At 43.2% G+C, this 21,502-nt stretch overlaps 1 protein-coding gene across 5 annotated transcripts in view; it reads left to right on the top strand.

Annotated features, from left to right (window-relative positions):
* galnt11 (UDP-N-acetyl-alpha-D-galactosamine:polypeptide N-acetylgalactosaminyltransferase 11 (GalNAc-T11)) overlaps window positions 1-21,502 on the top strand; it is a 214,858-nt gene that overhangs the window by 18,641 nt on the left and 174,715 nt on the right. For 4 of the 5 annotated variants that reach the window (XM_068015045.1, XM_068015044.1, XM_068015047.1 and 1 more), the window contains one exon: window positions 8,610-8,677. The gene's annotated coding sequence lies outside the window, so the exon portion shown is untranslated. Of the gene's footprint in view, window positions 1-1,387; window positions 1,710-8,609; window positions 8,678-21,502 lie in introns of those variants that run through there. The other variant, XM_068015048.1, reaches the window with a different exon arrangement.

The raw sequence follows: 21,502 nt of genomic DNA, 5'->3' as shown, positions 1-21,502 counted from the left end.
GCAATGACCATCTCCAACAAGATAGAATCTAACCATCTCCCCTTGACATTCAATGGCATTACCATCATTGAATCCCCCACTATCAACATCCTAGGGGCTACCATTGACCAGAAATTGAACTGGAGTAGCCATATAAATACCATGGCTACAAGAGCAGGTCAGAGGCTAGGAATCCTGCAATGAGTAACTCACCTCCTGACTCGCCAAAGCCTGTCTACCATCTACAAGGCACAAGTCAGGAGTGTGATGGAATACTCTCCACTTGCCGGGATGGGTGCAGCTCCAACAACACTCAAGAAGCTTGACACCATCCAGGACAAAGCAGCCTGCTTGATTGGCACGCCATCCACAAACATTCACTCTCTCCACCACCAACGCACAGTGGCAGCAGTGTGTACCATCTACAAAATGCACTGCAGCAACACACTAAGGCTCCTTAGACAGCACCTTCCAAACTCGCAACCTCTACCACCTCGAAGGACAAGAGCAGCAGATTCATGGGAACATCACCACCTGCAAGTTCCCGTCCAAGTCACACAACATCCTGACTTGGAACTATATCACCATTCCTTCACTGTTGCTGGGTCAAAATTCTGGAACTCCCTTCCTAACAGCACTGTGGGTGTACCTACCTCACATGGACTGCAGCGGTTCAAGAAAGCAGCTCACCACCACCTTCTCAAGGGCAATTAGGGATGGGCAATAAATGCTGGCATAGCAGTGACGCCCATTTCCCATGAATGAGTTTTTAAAAAAAAGATGTGTGGTTGTTGGTCGGTACAGACTCGGTGGGCCGAAGGGTCTGTTTCAGTGCTGTATCTCTATGACTCTGTAATCCTTCCTGTTTCCATGGGAGCCAAATCTTGTTATGGCTACTTAGATGGTCAGCTGCGAAGTAACTGATACAATTTGTAGACTTTTTTAAAATAAGTACTGCAGTTCCTTGACTGGCCTGTGGTATCACTATTAGCAGGTGTAGATTACAGCAAGACTGGGGACATTGTACTTCATTTCTTCAAAGAGTTATCTTTTAAACTGTGACCAAATAACACAGAAAACTGGGATGAAAATGCAGGTCTTATAATTCAATCTGTGAGGCATTTTGAAAAGTCTTGATGACATGAGAAGGTGTTAATAATTTAAAGTATTTTCTTTGTGTACTCATTAACTGGAGATGTGTAACAATGTGTTTTTTTTAAACTTGCAAAGCAAATAGTTCTTATCATTGGTCCTCTGATCGTTCTTGGTTAAGTGTCAATGAAAACAATAGGGAGACTAATGCAGAAGTTGCTGTAATTGACAGGTCTTAGCTGCACAGAACCTTGATTCTTCCTGACATGTTTACTGTAGTTCTGCTGAACATACTTTCCAAGATGGCTCCTGGGCTGGAAGCTCCCTAGGAAGCTCCCTTGCTGTTCAAATCTATCCATGGCCATCTGCTCCCATCCCTAACGTTTTCTCCCCCAATCTGCCCTCTTAAACTGTTTAAATTCCCCTGGCTCTTTAAATCAGTTCATTTTAGCCCTATCTAAAAGTTAACAGTTAGTTTAGTGTATGTTACCTGGGCCCACTGCCCTCCCCCAGCCACACCTGCTCTTTGTTTTCTCAATGAAATTGATCCGGATGAAACTGACGAGAACAGCTGCCGATACTTTAATCTCCGATCCTGCTGTCTTCACAGTCCAGAGTTTCTGCAGCCACGGCGTGCGGTAAGTCCATTGAGGTGAAGAAGGAGCTGCGGGACCCGAGAGAAGTCCTGTGAAAAGGTGCCCCGAACACCCAAAACATCCACGAACGGCCCCCCCGGCCGCAACTTCAAAGCGCCCGCGGGAGATGGCTCGGAGAGCATCTGCAGCGCACTGTCGGCAATGCTGCATGCCTTTATTTAAACCACTGCAAAAAAAAACCCTTAGCAAATGTAACCACCTCTAAGTCTGCCAAATGATGCTTCACCTCCCGAAGGACGTGGATGAGCTTTCCGGACGTCGATGGTGGGCACTGAGGAAATGGCTTATTACCTGCACCAGATTCCACCCCCCCTCCCCCCCCTTTACCCCCCTTCCACCCCCCCCACCCCCGTCCCCTTCCCTGCTCCACCCTCTCAGCTCACCCCCTCACAACCCCGTCCCAGCCCGCCCCCCCCTCGCACCATCTTCACCCCGCACCCCCTTCCCCTGCACCCCCACCCCACCCCTACCCCTCCCCCTTGCATCCCCTCCTCCCACCGGCACCATCCTACACCTGTGTAGGGGCCCCAACAACCCCACTGCCTTGTGGGCGTCTCGGGAGAGACCAAGGCTAAGGGAGTAAACCCTAACAGAAAATCCGGAGCGGAACCCCGTAGGCGGTCATGTGTCACCTTTGGCATGTTTCCGGCAGTTCCTGCAGCCATACTGGTGCCAAACGTCGTGTCCTGCACTCCTTTGGACCCCACCAGAAAGGCCGAGAGGGGGGTTTTGACGACTGGGCAACTCTCAACCTCCATAAATTTGCCCAGGCATGCGCCATGGAGAGGTCACTCCATAGTTGCCTCACAGCGACTAAAACAACACGGAAGGCAGCAGTTACGGGTTATAAGTCCAGATAAATTGGCGTAGAAACTGGGCGCCACGGGTTGCCTTTGTCGGTGGAAGAGGTCATTGCACCTCACTGGACAGCTACCGCCCGCCTCAAACCGGGCAGCCCCCGGTCAATAAGGTTCTGTCCCGCCACAGTCTGCCTGCTTCAATGGGTGCTTGGAGCTCAGGGTCATTGCCCGAAAGGTGGACTGATACACCGCACCAAACAACATGAAAAAAGGAAAGAAGGTACCAGCCCTTCGCTTTGCAAGCTGGAACGTCAGAACTATGTGTCCTGGCCTGTCGGAAGACCTTACACAAATCAACGATTCTCGGAAGACCGCCATCATTAACAACGAGCTCAGTAGATTCAATGTGGACATTGCAGCACTTCAGGAGACTCGCCTCCCCGCGAGTGGCTCTCTAGCAGAGCAAGACTACACCTTCTTCTGGCAGGGCAGGGATCCTGAAGAACCAAGACAGCATGGAGTGGGCTTCGCCATCAGAAACTCCTTGCACAGCATGATAGAGCCTCCCTCAAATGGCTCGGAACGCATACTGTCCATCCGACTGCTCACCACCTCTGGTCCAGTACACCTACTCAGCATCTATGCTCCAACACTCTGCTCCGCACCTGAAGCTAAAGACCAGTTCTATGAACAACTCCATAACATCATTAGCAGCATCCCCAACACCGAACACCTATTCCTGCTGGGGGACTTTAATGCCAGGGTTGGGGCCGACCATGACTCATGGCCCTCCTGCCTTGGGCGCTATGGCGTTGGAAGGATGAATGAGAACGGGCAGAGACTGCTTGAGTTGTGTACCTATCATAACCTCTGCATCACCAACTCGTTCTTTCACACTAAACCCTGTCACCAGGTTTCATGGAGGCACCCAAGATCACGTCGTTGGCACCAGCTAGACCTCATTGTCACAAGGCGAGCCGCCTTAAACAGTGTTCAAATCACACGCAGCTTCCACAGTGCGGACTGCGACACCGACCACTCCCTGGTGTGCAGCAAGGTTAGACTCAGACCAAAGAAGTTGCATCATTCCAAGCAGAAGGGCCACCCGCGCATCAACACGAGCAGAATTTCTCACCCACAGCTGTTACAAAAATTTCTAAATTCACTTGTAACAGCCCTTCAAAACACTCCCACAGGGGATGCTGAGACCAAGTGGGCCCACATCAGAGACGCCATCTATGAGTCAGCTTTGACCACCTACGGCAAAAGTGCGAAGAGAAATGCAGACTGGTTTCAATCTCATAATGAAGAGCTGGAACCTGTCATAGCCGCTAAGCGCATTGCACTTTTGAACTACAAGAAAGCCCCCAGCGATTTAACATCCGCAGCACTTAAAGCAGCCAGAAGTACTGCACAAAGAACAGCTAGGCGTTGCGCAAACGACTACTGGCAACACCTATGCAGTCATATTCAGCTGGCCTCAGACACCGGAAACATCAGAGGAATGTATGATGGCATGAAGAGAGCTCTTGGGCCAACCATCAAGAAGATCACCCCCCTCAAATCTAAATCGGGGGACATAATCACTGACCAACGCAAACAGATGGACCGCTGGGTTGAGCACTACCTAGAACTGTACTCCAGGGAGAATGCTGTCACTGAGACTGCCCTCAATGCAGCCCAGCCTCTACCAGTCATGGATGAGCTGGACATACAGCCAACCAAATCGGAACTCAGTGATGCCATTGATTCCCTAGCCAGCGGAAAAGCCCCTGGGAAGGACAGCATTACCCCTGAAATAATCAAGAGTGCCAAGCTTGCTATACTCTCAGCACTACATGAACTGCTATGCCTGTGCTGGGACGAGGGAGCAGTACCCCAGGACATGCGCGATGCCAACATCATCACCCTCTATAAAAACAAAGGTGACCGCGGTGACTGCAACAACTACCGTGGAATCTCCCTGCTCAGCGTAGTGGGGAAAGTCTTTGCTCGAGTCGCTCTGAACAGGCTCCAGAAGCTGGCCGAGCGCGTCTACCCTGAGGCACAGTGTGGCTTTCGTGCAGAGAGATCGACTATTGACATGCTGTTCTCCCTTCGTCAGATACAGGAGAAATGCCGTGAACAACAGATGCCCCTCTACATTGCTTTCATTGATCTCACCAAAGCCTTTGACCTCGTCAGCAGACGTGGTCTCTTCAGACTACTAGAAAAGATCGGATGTCCACCAAAGCTACTAAGTATCATCACCTCATTCCATGACAATATGAAAGGCACAATTCAACATGGTGGCTCCTCATCAGAGCCCTTTCCTATCCTGAGTGGTGTGAAACAGGGCTGTGTTCTCGCACCCACACTTTTTGGGATTTTCTTCTCCCTGCTGCTTTCACATGCGTTCAAATCCTCTGAAGAAGGAATTTTCCTCCACACAAGATCAGGGGGCAGGTTGTTCAACCTTGCCCGTCTAAGAGCGAAGTCCAAAGTACGGAAAGTCCTCATCAGAGAACTCCTCTTTGCTGACGATGCTGCTTTAACATCTCACACTGAAGAATGCCTGCAGAGTCTCATCGACAGGTTTGCGTCTGCCTGCAATGAATTTGGCCTAACCATCAGCCTCAAGAAAACGAACATCATGGGGCAGGATGTCAGAAATGCTCCATCCATCAATATTGGCGACCACGCTCTGGAAGTGGTTCAAGAGTTCACCTACCTAGGCTCAACTATCACCAGTAACCTGTCTCTAGATGCAGAAATCAACAAGCGCATGGGTAAGGCTTCCACTGCTATGTCCAGACTGGCCAAGAGAGTGTGGGAAAATGGCGCACTGACACGGAACACAAAAGTCCGAGTGTATCAGGCCTGTGTCCTCAGTACCTTGCTCTACGGCAGCGAGGCCTGGACAACGTATGCCAGCCAAGAGCGACGTCTCAATTCATTCCATCTTCGCTGCCTTCGGAGAATACTTGGCATCAGGTGGCAGGACTATATCTCCAACACAGAAGTCCTTGAAGCGGCCAACACCCCCAGCTTATACACACTACTGAGTCAGCGGCGCTTGAGATGGCTTGGCCATGTGAGCCGCATGGAAGATGGCAGGATCCCCAAAGACACATTGTACAGCGAGCTCGCCACTGGTATCAGACCCACCGGCCGTCCATGTCTCCGTTATAAAGACGTCTGCAAACGCGACATGAAATCGTGTGACATTGATCACAAGTCGTGGGAGTCAGTTGCCAGCATTCGCCAGAGCTGGCGGGCAGCCATAAAGACAGGGCTAAATTGTGGCGAGTCGAAGAGACTTAGTAGTTGGCAGGAAAAAAGACAGAGGCGCAAGGGGAGAGCCAACTGTGCAACAGCCCCAACAAACAAATTTCTCTGCAGCACCTGTGGAAGAGCCTGTCACTCCAGAATTGGCCTTTATAGCCACTCCAGGCGCTGCTTCACAAACCACTGACCACCTCCAGGCGCGTATCCATTGTCTCTCGAGATAAGGAGGCCCAAAAGAAAAAGAAGCTGATGATATAAAGAATGAAGTGTTAACATGATCAGCCGTTTCTAGTGTAATGTTGAACTTGTCAGATATGTAAAACTGTTGAAACGTAACTCCATGAGTTTGGCTGGAATCCAGCAAAGGTTTCCAAAGGTCGTAGCAAATGACCGTTACGCTAATGGAAGCACCAATTGAAATCTCTGGTGTTCACTCCTCCTCTCCAGTGAGGCTGAATTAGCAAGAAGCACAGCATTTCAGTTTATCTTGGAAACAATGATTCATACGAACCTTTTGTTTAAAAAAAAAAATAGGTTTTACTGTCAGTAAAAATCCAGGTTTTTCGATCATTATTTTTAGAAGCAAAAACTGGGAGTAAGTCGCAATTTCGCGGGGGGGGGGGGGGGGGGGGAGGGGGAGAGCGGCGAAGCAGTTAGAGCCCAAAGGGTAAATTCAGAGTAAATCAGCAAACAAAAATGCTTTTATTTTGAGCATCACTAATCCTAAAAAAAATAGAGTTAAGCTAAATGACATTCAACAATTATTTACATGTTTTGTAGACATTTTTATCAGTTTTGTGGCATTTCCCGCTGTATTCTATATTTACATGATCAGATAACTATTTTAGCAGTAAGATACATTCATAAATGAACTGTACACTGCAAAATATTAACTGACAAAGCATTTAAAGTAGCACATCAGCATCTTCGTATCATGAAGTGCAAATAATTTTTAAAATTTGAAATATGAAATAGTTGCAAAGTTACAATATGGCATATATTTGCAACATGTGCTATGAATGATTTATGCATTCATTGTATATAGTCTACCATTTTTCTAATTACAAAATTGTAGTTTATTGGCCTCTCCGATGCATACCATGGCATTATGGATGTAGGGTGTGCACTTCTGCATACCTTATAGTAAAAATGACATTTGTTTTTCCCCTCATTAAAGAGGAAATTAGTTTTTACCAATTAACTACACAGAATTTAAATCTGATAATTTATCAGTGGAGCTTCGTTGCAAACTGTTTTTAGAAATCCCTAATGATCCAAGAAATAAACTAATGGTTTCTTTGGGTGAGATGAGCTCAACAGCTTACCCCATCTGCATTTATCTGTGAAAAGATAGATTGGCACTAACCAAAGTCACAAATTACATCCGCCATGACTGTGACCGTGGTGCATTATCTCTCATCCTCTCTGCCATGACATCCTTCACCAGTTTCTATTTTCTGCTGTCCACTTGAATGGCACTGTCCTTGTTCCATTCCACTCATATCTATCTGATTGCAGCCAGAGTATCTCCAGTAATTACTTTTCTTCCCATCCCTGCACTGTTAGCTCTGTTCCACAAGGAACTATCTGTGGCCCCCTCTTGTTCCACATTTAGCTGTTTAGAGACATTATTTACAGACATGGGGTCAGATTTCACATGAATGCTGATGACCCCTAGCTCTAACTCACCACCACTTCTCCCAACCTCTCCACTACATCTCTGTTATCAAACTACTTGATGGACATCTAGTCTTGGATGAGCTGCAATTTCCTTCCGCTAATCACTGGGTGGACCGAAAATCACAAGCTACACCCTTGTCATCAGTTCCATACTCCCTCCCCAGCCACTGTCTGAAGCTGAGCCATACTGTTCACACTATTCAACACTGAGCTAAGTTTTCAAGTTTATATGCTGTCCATCATAAAGACTGCCCATTTCTGTAACATTGGGCTTTCACCCTTATCTCAGACCATCTACTTGAAACAGTTATCCATGCCTTCATCACCTCGAATCTTAACTATTTAAGTTTTGTCCTGGCTGGCCTTCCTTTCTCTACTCTCCATAAAATTCATTCATCCAAAGCTCTGCTGCTCCTATATCCTGCATCCTATCCCATGCAAAATCCTGGTTATCCATCATCTCTGTCCTTACTGACCTATATTAGTTCCCAGTCTCCCAAGCCACAAATTTTAAAATTCTCGCCTTGTATTTAAGTCTCTCTGTGCTTCTCACACCTCCTTATCTCTGTAACCTCATCCAGCCCCACAAACGCTCCTTCTGAACTTTCTGTTCCTCTGAGTTTGCTGTCTTGTACTTGCCTCCTTCCATTCACCCCATCGTTGATAGCTGTGCCTTCAGCCACCTAGGTTCCTAGACTGGAAATTTCCTTTCTAAACCTCTCTTCCTTTAAGACCCTCCTTAAAATCTACCTTTTAGATCAACTTTGGTCACACCTCCTACTTTCACTTTCTTTGGCTTAGTATTCATTTTTCCCTTTCACCTCTGAAGTGCCTAGGGATATTAAAGAAGCTATATAAATGCAAGTTGTTGTCATCTTGATTTGTGGTGTAAAGCTCCGTCAACTGGTAAAGTTACATTGTTAATATTTTACAGAATGAAATTCACATTCTTCAGGCACTCTGCCAAACAAATACTAATTGCACTTGGCACATTAAGTTTGTATGCTTAGAAATATGTTCACACAAAATGTTGTATTGTGCAGCAAACTGGGGCATGCTATTCATAGCATCTTAAATACTTCTTGACCATTCTTGGATCATGTGATCTCATAATATCATTTGTTTCTCTCTTCAGATGAAAAGAAGATTTGCTGTGCTTGGTGCTTTTTGAAGGAAACAAACAATGCAATATATATAGCTGGGGTAAGTCATGTGATGATTTGAATTGATCCTAATCGTTTTCTAATTTTGCATAATTTGTATTAGTTTTTAATTCTCAGTTATGTTATGAATCTTAAAATATACCTGCTTTTGCTATGCTAAACAGTGTAAGATATTCATTGTATTGGAGATGTTTATCACTTGTCAATAAGAACTGAGTCAGTTATGACTAACAGGTATTGTGTGTGATAAATATGGCATGTATTATTCATTTTTCCAGCAAAGTGAAAAGCCTGTATTATGAATGTGTATGATGTGCGCAAATTGCACTTTTGTCAAGATCAAAGTACATCTCAGCATTGTAGCCATTTTCCGAAATGTAGCATTTGACCCTGTCCCTAAATGTTACTAAAGCACTTTCTAAAGTGCTTTTAGAAAATACTTTTCAATGCAATAACCATATAGTGAACCCAACCTATAAGCACTTCAGTAGCTCCATTTAAAGAGGCATGGTCCATTATAGAAGTATTAGTTAACTTGGAATTAATTACTAACCTAATTAAAAGATCCAAATTCACTGATCTTTCATACAAAATCTATTTTTAAAATTAATCTATCTTTGTTTAGGAAACAATCTGAATAGTGTATAATGGTGTGAACTCACTGCTTTGAAAGCAATCGACTGTGATAAGTATAAGAGGTTGTAAATTGCTCGCATATTTGGGAATATTTGCTGTGTTACAGTCACTCTGTTAAACTCATCAAGCAGAATTTCATGTGGGTTGTGTTTCTATCTACCACCCCCCCCCCCTTCCTTCGCCACCTCTTTTTCCATTTGATATTCTGCCCTTATTTCAACTTCTTGAGGTAATAACCTATTCTGAGTATGGGTCTTTGGTTACTGGCAACGATCTGTTTGCTGGAGCATGAGCCCAGAGTCAAAGCTTTAGTGGGAAGTACAACCAAAATTTGCATTTATGTAGTGCCTTTAAGTTAGAAAATGTTACAAATCGATTCACAGTGGTGTAATGAAAACAATTGTCAAAACAAAAAGGGAGATATTTGGCAGGGGTGACCAGAAACTTGATCCAAGAGGGTTTTAGAAAAAAATTCTCAAAGTTGCCACGGTTATATCGATTACCCATATTTAGTTGCTCTAAGAAAGTGGTAGTAGGCCGCCTTGAACTACTGCAGTCCATTATGGTGCTCTCACAATAGTAAAATTGGATAGGAACTTCCAGGATATTGATCCAGCAGCAGTGAAGAAGCAGTGATGTATGTCCAAGTTAAGATGACATGCGACTTGGAGGTGAAGTTCTTCCCACTATAGTGCTGTTCTTATCCTTCTTAGTGGTAGAGGTCACAGGAGAGAGCGATGCTGTTGAAGTCGCTGAAGAGCAGATCATACCTATCCTAAATGGTGTTGAGCTTGAGTGCTGTGATGGCTGCTCTCAACCAGGTGAATAACGAGTATTTCATCACACTTTTAACTTGAGTCTTGTAGCTGGTGGAAAGGCTTTTTGAAGTCAAGAGGTAAGCTATGTGTCGCACAATACCCAGTGTTTAGCAGCTAGTCTAGTTAAGCTTCTGGGCAGCAGAAGACTCACAAGGTTTCTTGTGGGAACTAGGTGATGATGATGATGCAGTTGAAGGCTAGGAGAGATGGCTGTGCTTTTTCTATTTTGAGATGGCCATTATCTTGCATTTATTTGGCAAGAATGTTACTTGCCACTGTCAGCCAAATCGTGGATATTAACTAGGTCCTCCTCTAGGCAGCTATGGGTTGCCTCATTATTGGAGGATTTGTGAATGGAACTGAATACTATGGAAATACCAATGAACAGCTCCACTCCTGCATCATGACAGAGGGAAGGTAATTAATGAAACAACTGAAGATTGTTGGACTGAATACATTTCCCTGAGGAACTCCTGCGGTGGCTTTCTGGGGTTGCAATGATTAGCTTTCAACAGCTGCAACAGTTATTCCATGTGCTAGGTATGCCTCTGGCCTCTGGAGAGTTTTCCTTTCTATTCCTATAATCTCAGGGCTCCTGGTATCATATTTAGTTGAATTCTGTCTTGATGTTGAGAGTGGCTACACTCACCTCTCTTCTGCAACACCGCTCTTGTATCCGTGTCTGGATCAAGGATGTGATGGAACATAGGAAATATGAGCAGGAGTAGGACATTCAGCCCCTTAAACCTGCTCTGCCATTCAACTAGATTATGGCTGATCTACCTCAACACCATTTTCCCACACTATCCCCATAATCCCTTGATATCTTTAATATCTAGAAATCTATCAATCTCTGTCTTGAACATACTCAATGACTGAGCCTCCACAGCCCTCTGGGATAGAGAATTCCACAGATTTACCGTCCTCATGAAGTTTCTCCTCATCTCAGTCCTAAGTGGCCTACCTCTTATTCTGAGACTGTGTCCCCTGATTCTAGACCCTCCAGCTAGGGGAAACATTCTTCCTGCATCTACCTTTTCGAGCCCTGTAAGAATGTTGTATGCTTCAATGGAATCACCTCTCATTCTTCTAAACGCTAGAGAATATAGGCCCAGTCTCCTCAATCTCTTCTCATAGGGCAATCTTACCATCCCAGGAATCAGTCTTGAGTTTGGAGCCAAGTGGTTTTGGCAGGATGCAAAATGAGAATCAGTGAACAGGTGAGAGGTCTAACTAGGGAAGTGGAGAGGGTTTTAAACTGAATAGTGGGGGCAAGGGATCAAATTTGGGAAGATATGGTAAATCAAGGAGTAGAGAGGAAGGTATTAATCTGGGAAATGATAAACAGACTATGACAGGAAAGGACAGAGCGTACAAATCTAAAAGTAAATCAACAGATATGGCTAGAGGTTACAAAAATAGTAAAAGGACCAAACTAAAGGCTCTGTATCTGAATGCATGTAGCATTTGAAACAAAACCGATGAACTGAAAGCGCCAATAGAAATAAATAAGTACGATCTGATAGCCATTACAGAGACATGGCTGCAGGCTGACATGGATTGGGACCTGAATATTGAAGGGTACATGACATTTAGGAAGGCTAGCAAGCTGGGAAAAGGTGGAAGGGTGGCTCTGTTAATTAATGATGGTATTAGCGCAGTACAGAAGGATGACCTAAGTTCAGGAAACCAAGATGTAGAAGCAGTTTGGGTAGAGATGAGAAATCATAAAGGCAAGAAGTCACTTGTGGGAGTGGTGTACAGGCCACCTAACGCTAACCACACTGGAGGACAGGCTATAAAGGAAGAAATAATGGCAGCCTGTCAGAAAGGTACGCCAATAATCATGGATTTTTATCTACATATAGACAGGAAAAATCAGATGGGCATGAGGTAGCCTAGATGAGGAGTACATAGAATGTTTTTGGGATAATTTCTTGGAATATTATGTTTTGGAGCCAACCAGAGAGCAGGCTATATTCTACCTGATGTTGTGCAATGAGATGGGATTAATTAATGACCTCATAATTAAGGTGCCCCTAGATAGCAGCGATTATAATATGATTGAATTTTACATTCAGTTTGAGGGAGAGAAGAGTGGGTCCAAGACCAGTATTTTAAACTTAAATGAGGGCAATTATGAGGACATGAAAGCGGAGCTAGCTAAAGTAAACTGGCAAGTTAGGTTAAAGGATAGGTCAATAGAGATGCAGTGGCAGACATTTAAGGGGATATTTCAGAATACACAGAATAGATACATTCCAATGAGAAAGAAAAATTCCAAGGTTTGGGGGGGGGGGGGGGTACTCGTCATCCGTGGTTAACTAAAACAGCTAAAGATAGTATCAAACTTAAAGAAAAAGTATATATTTGTGCAAAAATGGGTGGCAGGTCAGAAGATTGGACAGAACATAAAAAACAGCAAAGATCGACTAAAAGATTGATAAGGAAGGAAAAATTAGATTACAAGAGAAAGGTAGCTAGAAATATAAAGACAGATAGTCAGAGTTTCTGTAGATATTTATAAAAAAAAAGAGTTAACAAAGTGAACGTTGGTCCTATAGAAAATGAGTCTGGGGAATTAATAATGGATAATAAGGAGATGGCAGATGAATTGAACAGGTATTTTGCATTGGCCTTCACTATAGAGAATACAAGTAACATCCCAGAATTAGCTGTAAGTCAGGAAATGGAAGGGAAGGAGGAACTCAAGAAAATTACAATCACCAGGGAAGTGGTACTGAACAAATTGTTGGAGCTGTGGGCTGACAAGTCCCTGGGTCCTGATGGACTTCATCCTAGGGTCTAAAAGAAGTGGCTAGTGACATAGTTGATGGGTTAGTTTAAATTTTCCAAAATTCCCTAGATTCAGGGACAGTTCTGCTGGACTGGAAAATAGCGAATGTAACTCCTTTATTCAAAAAGGGAGGGAGACAAAGCAGGAAACTACAGGTCAGTTGGCTTAACATCTGTCTTAGGGAAAATGTTGGAAGCTATTATTAAAGATGTTATAGCAGGGAACTTGGAAAAATTCAAGGTAATCAGGCAGAGTCAACATGGTTTTGTGAAAGGGAAATCATGTTTGACCAATTTATTGGAGTTCTTTGAGGGAGTTACATGTGCTGTGGATAAAGGGGAACCAGTGGATGTATTGTACTTGGCTTTCCAGAAGGCATTTGATAAGGTGCCACATCAAAGGTTATTGCAGAAAATAAAAGCTCATGGTGTAGGGAGTAACATATTGGCATGGATAGAAGATTGGCTAGCTAACAGGAAACAGAGAGTAGGCATAAATGGGTAATTTTCTGGTTGGCAAGAAAATAAGTGGTGTGCCACAGGGATCTGTGCTTGGGCTTCAACTTTTTACAATTTATATAAATGACTTAGAAGAAGGGACCAAAGGTATGGTTGTTAAATTTGCTGATGACACAAAGATAGGTAGGAAAGTAGCTTGTGAAGAGGACATAAGGAGGGCTACAAAGGGATATAGATAGGTTAAGTGAGTGGGCAAAAATCTGGCAGATGGAGTATAATGTGGGAAAATGCAAAGTTGTCCAATTTGGCAGGAAGAATAACAAAGAAGCATATCATCTAAATGGTGAGAGATTGCAGAGCCCTGAGATGCAGAAGGATCTGGGTGTCCTAGTGCATGAATCGCCAAAGGTTAGTATGCAGGTACAGCACATAATTAAGAAAGCTAATAAAATGTTATTGTTTATCGCGAGGGGAATTGAATACAAAATGCATTGGCAGCAGTTCAGAGAAGGTTTACTAGACTAATACCTGTAATGGGCGGGTTGTCTTGTGAGGAAAGATTGGACAGGCTAGGCTTGTATCCGCTGGAATTTAGAGTAAGAGGCAACTTGATTGAAACATATAAGATCCTGAGGGGTCTTGACAGGGTGGATGTGGAAAGGATGTTTCCCCTTGTGGGAGAATCTGGAACCCGGGGTCACTGTTTAAAAGTAAGGGGTCGCCCATTTAAGACCGAGATGAGGAGAAATTTTTTCTCTGAGGGTCTTGAGTCTTTGGAACGCTCTTCCTCAAAAGGCAGTGGAAGCAAGAGTCTTTGAATACATTTTAGGCAGAGGTAGATAGATTCTTGATGAGCAAGGGGGTGGAAGGTTATCGGGGGTAGATGGTAATGTGGAGAAATCACTTCAGCCATGATCTTATTGAATGGCGGAGCAGGCTCGAGGGGCCGAGTGGCCTACTCCTGCTCCTAATTCATATGTTCGTATGTAGGTCAGTGACTAGGGGGCATAGATTTAAAGTGCTTGGTAGAAAGATTAGAGGGGAGATGAAGAAAAAGATTTTCACCCAGAGGGTGGTGGAGGTTTGGAACTCACTGCCTGAAAGGGTAGTAGAGGCAGAAACCCTCAGCTCATTTAAAAGATGTCTGGATATGCATCTCAAGTGCCGTAATCTGCAGGGCTACGGACCAAATGCTGGAAGGTGGGATTAGACTGGGTGGATCGTTTTTCAGTCGGCACAGATGCGATGGGCCAAGTGGCCTCTCTCTGTGCTGTAAAGTTTCTATGATTCTATGTCATTCATTGGTATTCTGATGATTGGGAGGAGGCTGATAGAAAGCTAACTATTTGGGTTAGATTTATTGTATTTTATGGATCAGATGTGACTGGGCAACCGACCACATTTTTGAGTAGAACTTAGTGTTGTAGCTGTTTTGGAGTAGGGTTATGGTTAAGGGCTGGCCATCTCTGGTGCATAGATTTTCAGCATTACCAGAAGGAATCTGGGGTCAATAGCATTTTCTGTGTTCAGTACACTTACCAGTGACACCCACATCCCATGAAAGAATAAGAAAAAAAGGCACTTAATATCAAGTGAAGTGAACCGATTGGCTAGATGCTGGCATCCTTTTTAATTAATTCTCGGGAAATGGGCATTGCTGGCATGGTGGTGAACCATTGCACTCCATGTGGTGAAGCTACTCTCATAATGCTGTTAGGATAGGAGTTTCAGGTTTTGGCACAGTGATGATGAAGAAATGACGATATGATGTGTGACTTGGAGGGAAACCTGGAGGTGATGATGTTGTTCCCATGTACCTGCTGCCATTCTTCTAGGTGGTGGGGACTGAGGGATTCGAAGGTGGTATCGGAGAAGCATTGCTCACTTGCTACAGTGCATCTTGTAGATAGTACTCACTGCAACAGTGGTATGACTGTGGTGGAGGAAATGGATGTTTAAACTGGTGGATGGGGTACTGATCAAATGGACTGCTTTGTCATAGATGGTGACGATTTTCAAATGTTGCAGCTGCACTCATCCAGGCAAGTGGAAAGTATTTCATCATCCTTATGACTTGTGCTTCATCGGTGATGATGAGGCTTTGGAGAATTAGGAAGTGAGCCAGTCACTTCAGAATGCAAAGCCTCTGGTTTGCTCTAGTAGTTTATGTGGCTAACTCAGTTTAGTTTCTGGTCAGTGGTTAACCTCCAGGATGTTAAGAGAGATGAAGAAATTAATGGCCTTCACGGTGATCCGAGAATTTTGGCAGAACCGAGTGAAGCCTTTTGGAGCTCCAGCTAGATCTGCTGATGGATGGTTAAATCAGATGTGTGTCAGCTGTGCTCATACACTTAACAATATAACATATTCTATAATAGCTTTGTTCTTGTGTATCCTTGTATCTCAAAAATATACACCCTATAATTTATTTTAGTGTGGTAGCTAAACATAAAGGACAAATAGCATGCACTGATGTGGAAAATAGATTTGATTTCAAGCACCTCACTGAGTTCCCATTCTCAACACTGCTGCTATGGAGAGGTGCCACGACAGCTTAGGGGTGGATAACAGTTACTGCACACTAAAATATAAAATAACATTTTAGTTTGTTTTCAGACCATTGAATATAAAGGCACTGTGAAGAAATAAAGCATTTTTCATAAATAATGGAAGATTTGCATTATATAGGCCTTTCATAACCTAAGGGGTGTCCTAAAGTGTTTTACAGCCAATAATTTACTTTTTGAAATGTAGTCATTGCTGTAATGTAGAAAATGCAGCAACCAGTTTGCGCACAGAAAACTCCCACATACAGCAATGTGACACTTTACTATTATATTGGCTTTTAAAAATTTTTATTGTAGTATGTAAGTGGTTAAAGACAGTTTCTCACAAAAATCGTATCCTGTCTTGATGCAATTGTAGGTTGCAGATTTTTGTAGGTTTGGTTTTGCCAAACCATTCCATTCAAATATAAACATCTTGTAGAATTTGTTCATGTGTTTGACTGGCAGCTTTTTCTTTAGTTCACAGATAATTGTTTAAATTCGTTTATTCATGGTCACTTTTGGAAGGTATTGATCAGCCTGTCCCACTCAAATCAAAGTGCCTGACTGGGTACCTTGAAGTCAGTCTAGAAAGCCAACCAGATAACTTCTCTAGGCAAAGAGAACAAGAGCCTCTAAATGTGAATATACCTTGTAATCATAGATTAGAACACTAGTTGTGAAATATTTATTATTTTCTACTACATAAGGAGCTAGGTAAGCTTAGGTACCATAGAATTATATGGACCGGTGTTTGCCTTCAGCAGTGAAGCAGCTGACCTCAAAGAAAGCCTCGCTGAGAGATTTAGTGATCTGTATGGTTAGAACTTTAACTCTCTCGCCGTGGTGGATTGCGGAATTATTTAATGGAGTTTCTCATCATGGGGATTCCTAGTGTGGAGTTGCAGAAATGTCATCAAACTGTCCAAGTTGCCAGTCACATTAAAGAATTCTCACAGACAGCCAACCGGGAAATGAAAAGCACTAAAATCAAATCACTTTTTAAAAAAATTTTACATAGAGAAAAATAAAGATTGGGACATACCCATGAAGTGAAGCTGAAACATCCTAAAATAAACTTGAAAAAAATTAAAGAAATTTAGAATGGAGACATTTAACAACACCCCACAAATATAAAATGTATCTTTTTCAGGGCTAGATCTGTTGTTCAGCAATAGTTATTACTAAGGTTACCATTAAAAACCCAGTTATTCCTGATTGAACAAGGTGTAACTTTTTATGGGGTTTCTAATGGTGATGTCAGAGTGGAAAAGTGGACGTTCTCATCATATCAAGTGATTTCATTGGTTGCTAACCCAGTTTAGTTTCTGGTCAGTGGTTAACCTCCAGGATGTTAATGGAGATGAAGAAATTAATGCCCACCAGGATGATCCTAGACTAGTGGGCTGTTTTGGCAGAGCAGAGTGAGGCCTGTTGGAGCTCCAGATAGATCTGCTGATGGATGGTTAAATCAAATGTGTGTCAGCTGTGCTCATACTCTTCAAAAGAAAAATAAAATATTCTACAATAGCTCTATTCTTTTGTATCTTGCTGGCTCTGGGGGTGGGGAAAGGGGCGCAATCTGTGGTGGAGCAGTGAATGACAGACTGCAACTTCAGGATTTCCCCATTAATCTGCCCATGCGCTAAATCCTGAAGTTTAGGTCAGTTTCAGAGGGGTAATGAGGGCAAAGGTGGACAGTTCGCCATCAACCCACCGCCTTACCCCTCACCTAGTGTAGTGTTAACTGATGGCATTAGCATGCCTACTTTTAAGGCAGAGGCAACTCATTGAAGGATTATATGATACTGGGTGTACCTTAGTATTATTTTGACTACACCTGGTGTAGCAACCAGTATAACTGTCTGCACTCACTTGATTTAGCACCATTGAAATATGACTAGAATTTTACTCATGGCAAATGGAAGGAGGGAAAAAATGGGTTTTTCCCATGTCTAATTGAACATAAGAACTAGGAGCAGGAGTAGGCAATTCAGCCCCTTGAGCCTGCTCCGCCATTCAATACGATCATGGCTGATCTCATCTTGGCCTCTACTTTCCTTCCCGTACTCCATAACCCTTCAACCCATTACTAATTAAAAATCTGTCCATCTCCTCCTTTAAATCTACTCAATGTCCCGGCATCCACCGCAGTCTGGGGTAGTGAATTCCACAGACTCACGACCCTTTGAGAGAAGTAATTTATCCTCATCTCTGTTTTAAATATGCTACCCTTTATCCTAAAACTATGACCACTCATTCTAGATTGCCCCACCAGAGGAAACATCCTCTCTATGTCTACTTTGTCAATCTCCTTAATCATCTTATATACCTCAATTAGATCTCCTCTCATTCTTCTCAACTGTAGAGAGTAAAGGCCTAAACTGCTCAATCTCTCTTCATAAGACAAACCCCTCATCTCTGGAATCAATCTAGTGAACCTCCTCTGAACTGCTTCCAATGCAACTACATCCCTCCTCAAGTAAGGGGACCAAAACTGTACGCAATACATCAGGTGTGGTCTCACTAATGCTGTGTACAGTTGCAACAACACTTCTCTACTGTTATACTCTATTCCTTTTGCAATAAATGCTAAAATTCCATTTGCCTTCCTTATTATCTGCTGCACCTGCATACTAGTTTTCTTCAATTCATGTACGAGGACACCCACATCTCTCTACACCGAAGCACTCTGAAGTTTCTCTCTATTTAGATAATAATTTGCCTTTCTGTTCTTCTGACCAAAATGGATAACCTCAAAATTATCCACGTTAAACTCTATCTGCCAAATTTTGCCCCGTTCACCTAACCTATCCATATCCATTTGTAAATTTCTTTATTGCAACTTACTATCCCACCGATTTTTAGTGTCATCTGCAAATTTGGCTATATTACCATCTATCCCTGCATCGAAGTCATTAATATAGATTGTAAATAGTTGGGGCCCGAGGACCGAATCCTGTGGCACCCCGCTAATTACATCTCGCCAACCAGAAAAGGACCCGTTTATCCCGACTCTCTTTTCTGTTGGTTAGCCAATCCTTTATCCAAGCTAATAAATTGCCCCTAACCCCATGTGATCTTACCTTGTGTATTAACCTTTTGTGCGGCACCTTATCAAATGCCTTCTGGAAGTCCAGATATACTACATCTACAGGATCCCCATTATCCACTTTACTTGTTACATCGTCGAAGAACTCTAGCAAATTAGTCAAACACGATTTACCCTTCATAAAACCATGCTGACAATGATGGATTGCGTTTTGACTTTCTAAATGTCCTGTTATTACTTCTTTAATAATGGATTCTAACAATTTCCCAACGACAGATGTTAAACTATAGTTTCCTACTTTTTGCCTCCCTCCCTTTTTGAATAAGGGCATTACATTATTTTTTTTCCAATCCACTGGAACCTTTCCCGTATCCAGAGAATTTTGGAATATTACAACCAATGGATCCACTATCTCCGCTGCTACTTCCTTTAAGACCCTAGGACGTAGTCCATCCGGCCCTGTGGACTTGTTTGCCTTCAATCCCAATAGTTTGCTCAGTGCTTTTTCCCTTGTGGTGGTGATTGTTCTAAGTTCCTCCCTTTTCTATAACCTCTGCATTACCTGTTACTATTAGGATGGTACTAGTGTCCTCCACCGTGAAAACTCAGGCAAAATGCTGATTTAGTGTCTCCGCCATTTCAGTGTTCCTCACTATTAGCTCCCCAGTCACAACCTCCAAGAGAACAACATTCACTTTAGCTACTCTTCCGTTCTATATACTTATAGAAGCTTTTGCTATCCGTTCTTATGTTTTGCACTAGTTTTCTTTCATAATTTACCTTTGCTCTTTTTCTTACTTTTTTTTTTAGTAACCCTTTGTTGATCTTTAAAAGTTTCCCAATCTTTCAGCCTGCCACTGGCCTTTGCAATACGGTATGCCTTAGTTGTTGTCTTTATGTTATCCTTAACTTCCTTGCTTAGCCATGGATGTTTCTCCCCCCTCTTAGAATCTTCCTCTCTGGAATATATTTTAGTTGGGAGGAATTGAATATCGCCTTAAACATCTGCCACTGCTCATCAACTGTCCTTTCTTGTAGTCTTCCTGCCCAATCTACTAGGGCCAAATCTGTCCTCATGCCTATGTAATTACCTTTGTTTAACTCCAGAACGCTAGTGTGGGACTCCAGTTTCTCACTCTCAAACTGAATTTGAAATTCTAGCATGCTATGATCACTCTTCCCTAGAGGATCCTTAACTATGAGATCATTAATTAATCCCACCTTATTACATAATACCAAATCTAGAATAGCCTGCTCCCTGATTGGTTCCACAACGTATTGCTCCAAAAAACAATCTCTAATACATTCAATGAACTCTCCCTCGAGGCTACCCTTGCCAATTTGATAAATCCAGTCTATATGCATATTAAAATCACCCATGATTATTGCTGTACCTTTCTTACAAGTCCCCAGTATTTCCTGGTTTATACTGTGTCCCACTGTGGAACTACTGTTTGGGGACCTCTAGATTACTCCCACCAGGGACTTCTTTCCCTTGCTATTTCTTGTTTCGATCCAGACTGATTCTACGTCTTGATCTCCAGTGCCTATATCATTTCTCACTGCAGCACTGATCTCTTCCTTTACTAACAAAGCTACACCACCTCCTTTTCCTTCCTGCCTATCCTTCCGAAATACTGAGTACCCTTGGATATTCAATTCCCAAACCTGGTTCCCCTGCAACCACATCTCGGTAATTGCCACTCAATCATACCCATTAACTCATTCATTTTATACCGAATGTTTCGTGCATTCAGATACAAAGCCTTTAAGATTGTTCTATTATCAAAGGTTGTTCAAGGTTCTGCTGGGAATTATATGAATGATGGGAACATCATGGCAAATATGGTTAAGGAGGACAAAGTTTGCAGTTGTGCAAAGGCTGTGGATTCAAGCTGGTCTTAAAAATGAGTAATGTGGCCAAAGTGGTGATCTCAGCCCACACAGCACCTGACGCAGCAGTCAGGTCCTGGGGTGAGGAGTTCACTGCTGCAATGATGCTGGTCAAAGTAAGAGCAGGCAAGGGTGCCAAGGTCTCCCGTGTGATGTAGCCAGCAGGTGTTCCAATGGCGGGCCCAAAAGGTGAACATACATACGAACATACGAATTAGGAGCAAGAGTAGGCCACTCGGCCCCTCGAGCTTGATCCGCCATTCAATAAGTTCATGGCTGAACTGATTACTCCACATTTCCACCTACCCTTGATAACCTTTCACCCAATTGCTTATCAAGAATCTATCTACCTCTGCCTTAAAAATATTCAAAGACTCTGCTTCCACTGCCTTTTGAGGAAGAGAATTTCAAAGACTCACGACCCTCTGAGAGAAAAAGTTTCTCCTTATCTCTGTCTTAAATGGGCGACCCCTTACTTTTAAACAGTGACCCCCTAGTTCTGGATTCTCCCACAAGGGGAAATATCCTTTCCATATCCACCCTGTCAAGACCCCTCAGGATCTTATATGTTTCAATCAAGTCGCCTCTTACTCTTCTAAATTCCAGCGGATACAATCCTAGCCTGTCCAATCTTTCCTCGTAAGACAGCCTGCCCATTCCAGGGA

The sequence above is a fragment of the Heterodontus francisci genome, chromosome 2, assembly GCF_036365525.1.
Source record: "Heterodontus francisci isolate sHetFra1 chromosome 2, sHetFra1.hap1, whole genome shotgun sequence".
Lineage (NCBI taxonomy): Eukaryota > Metazoa > Chordata > Chondrichthyes > Heterodontiformes > Heterodontidae > Heterodontus > Heterodontus francisci.
Note: the sequence above shows the minus strand (reverse complement) of the source record. Positions and strands in the feature narration are given on the sequence as shown.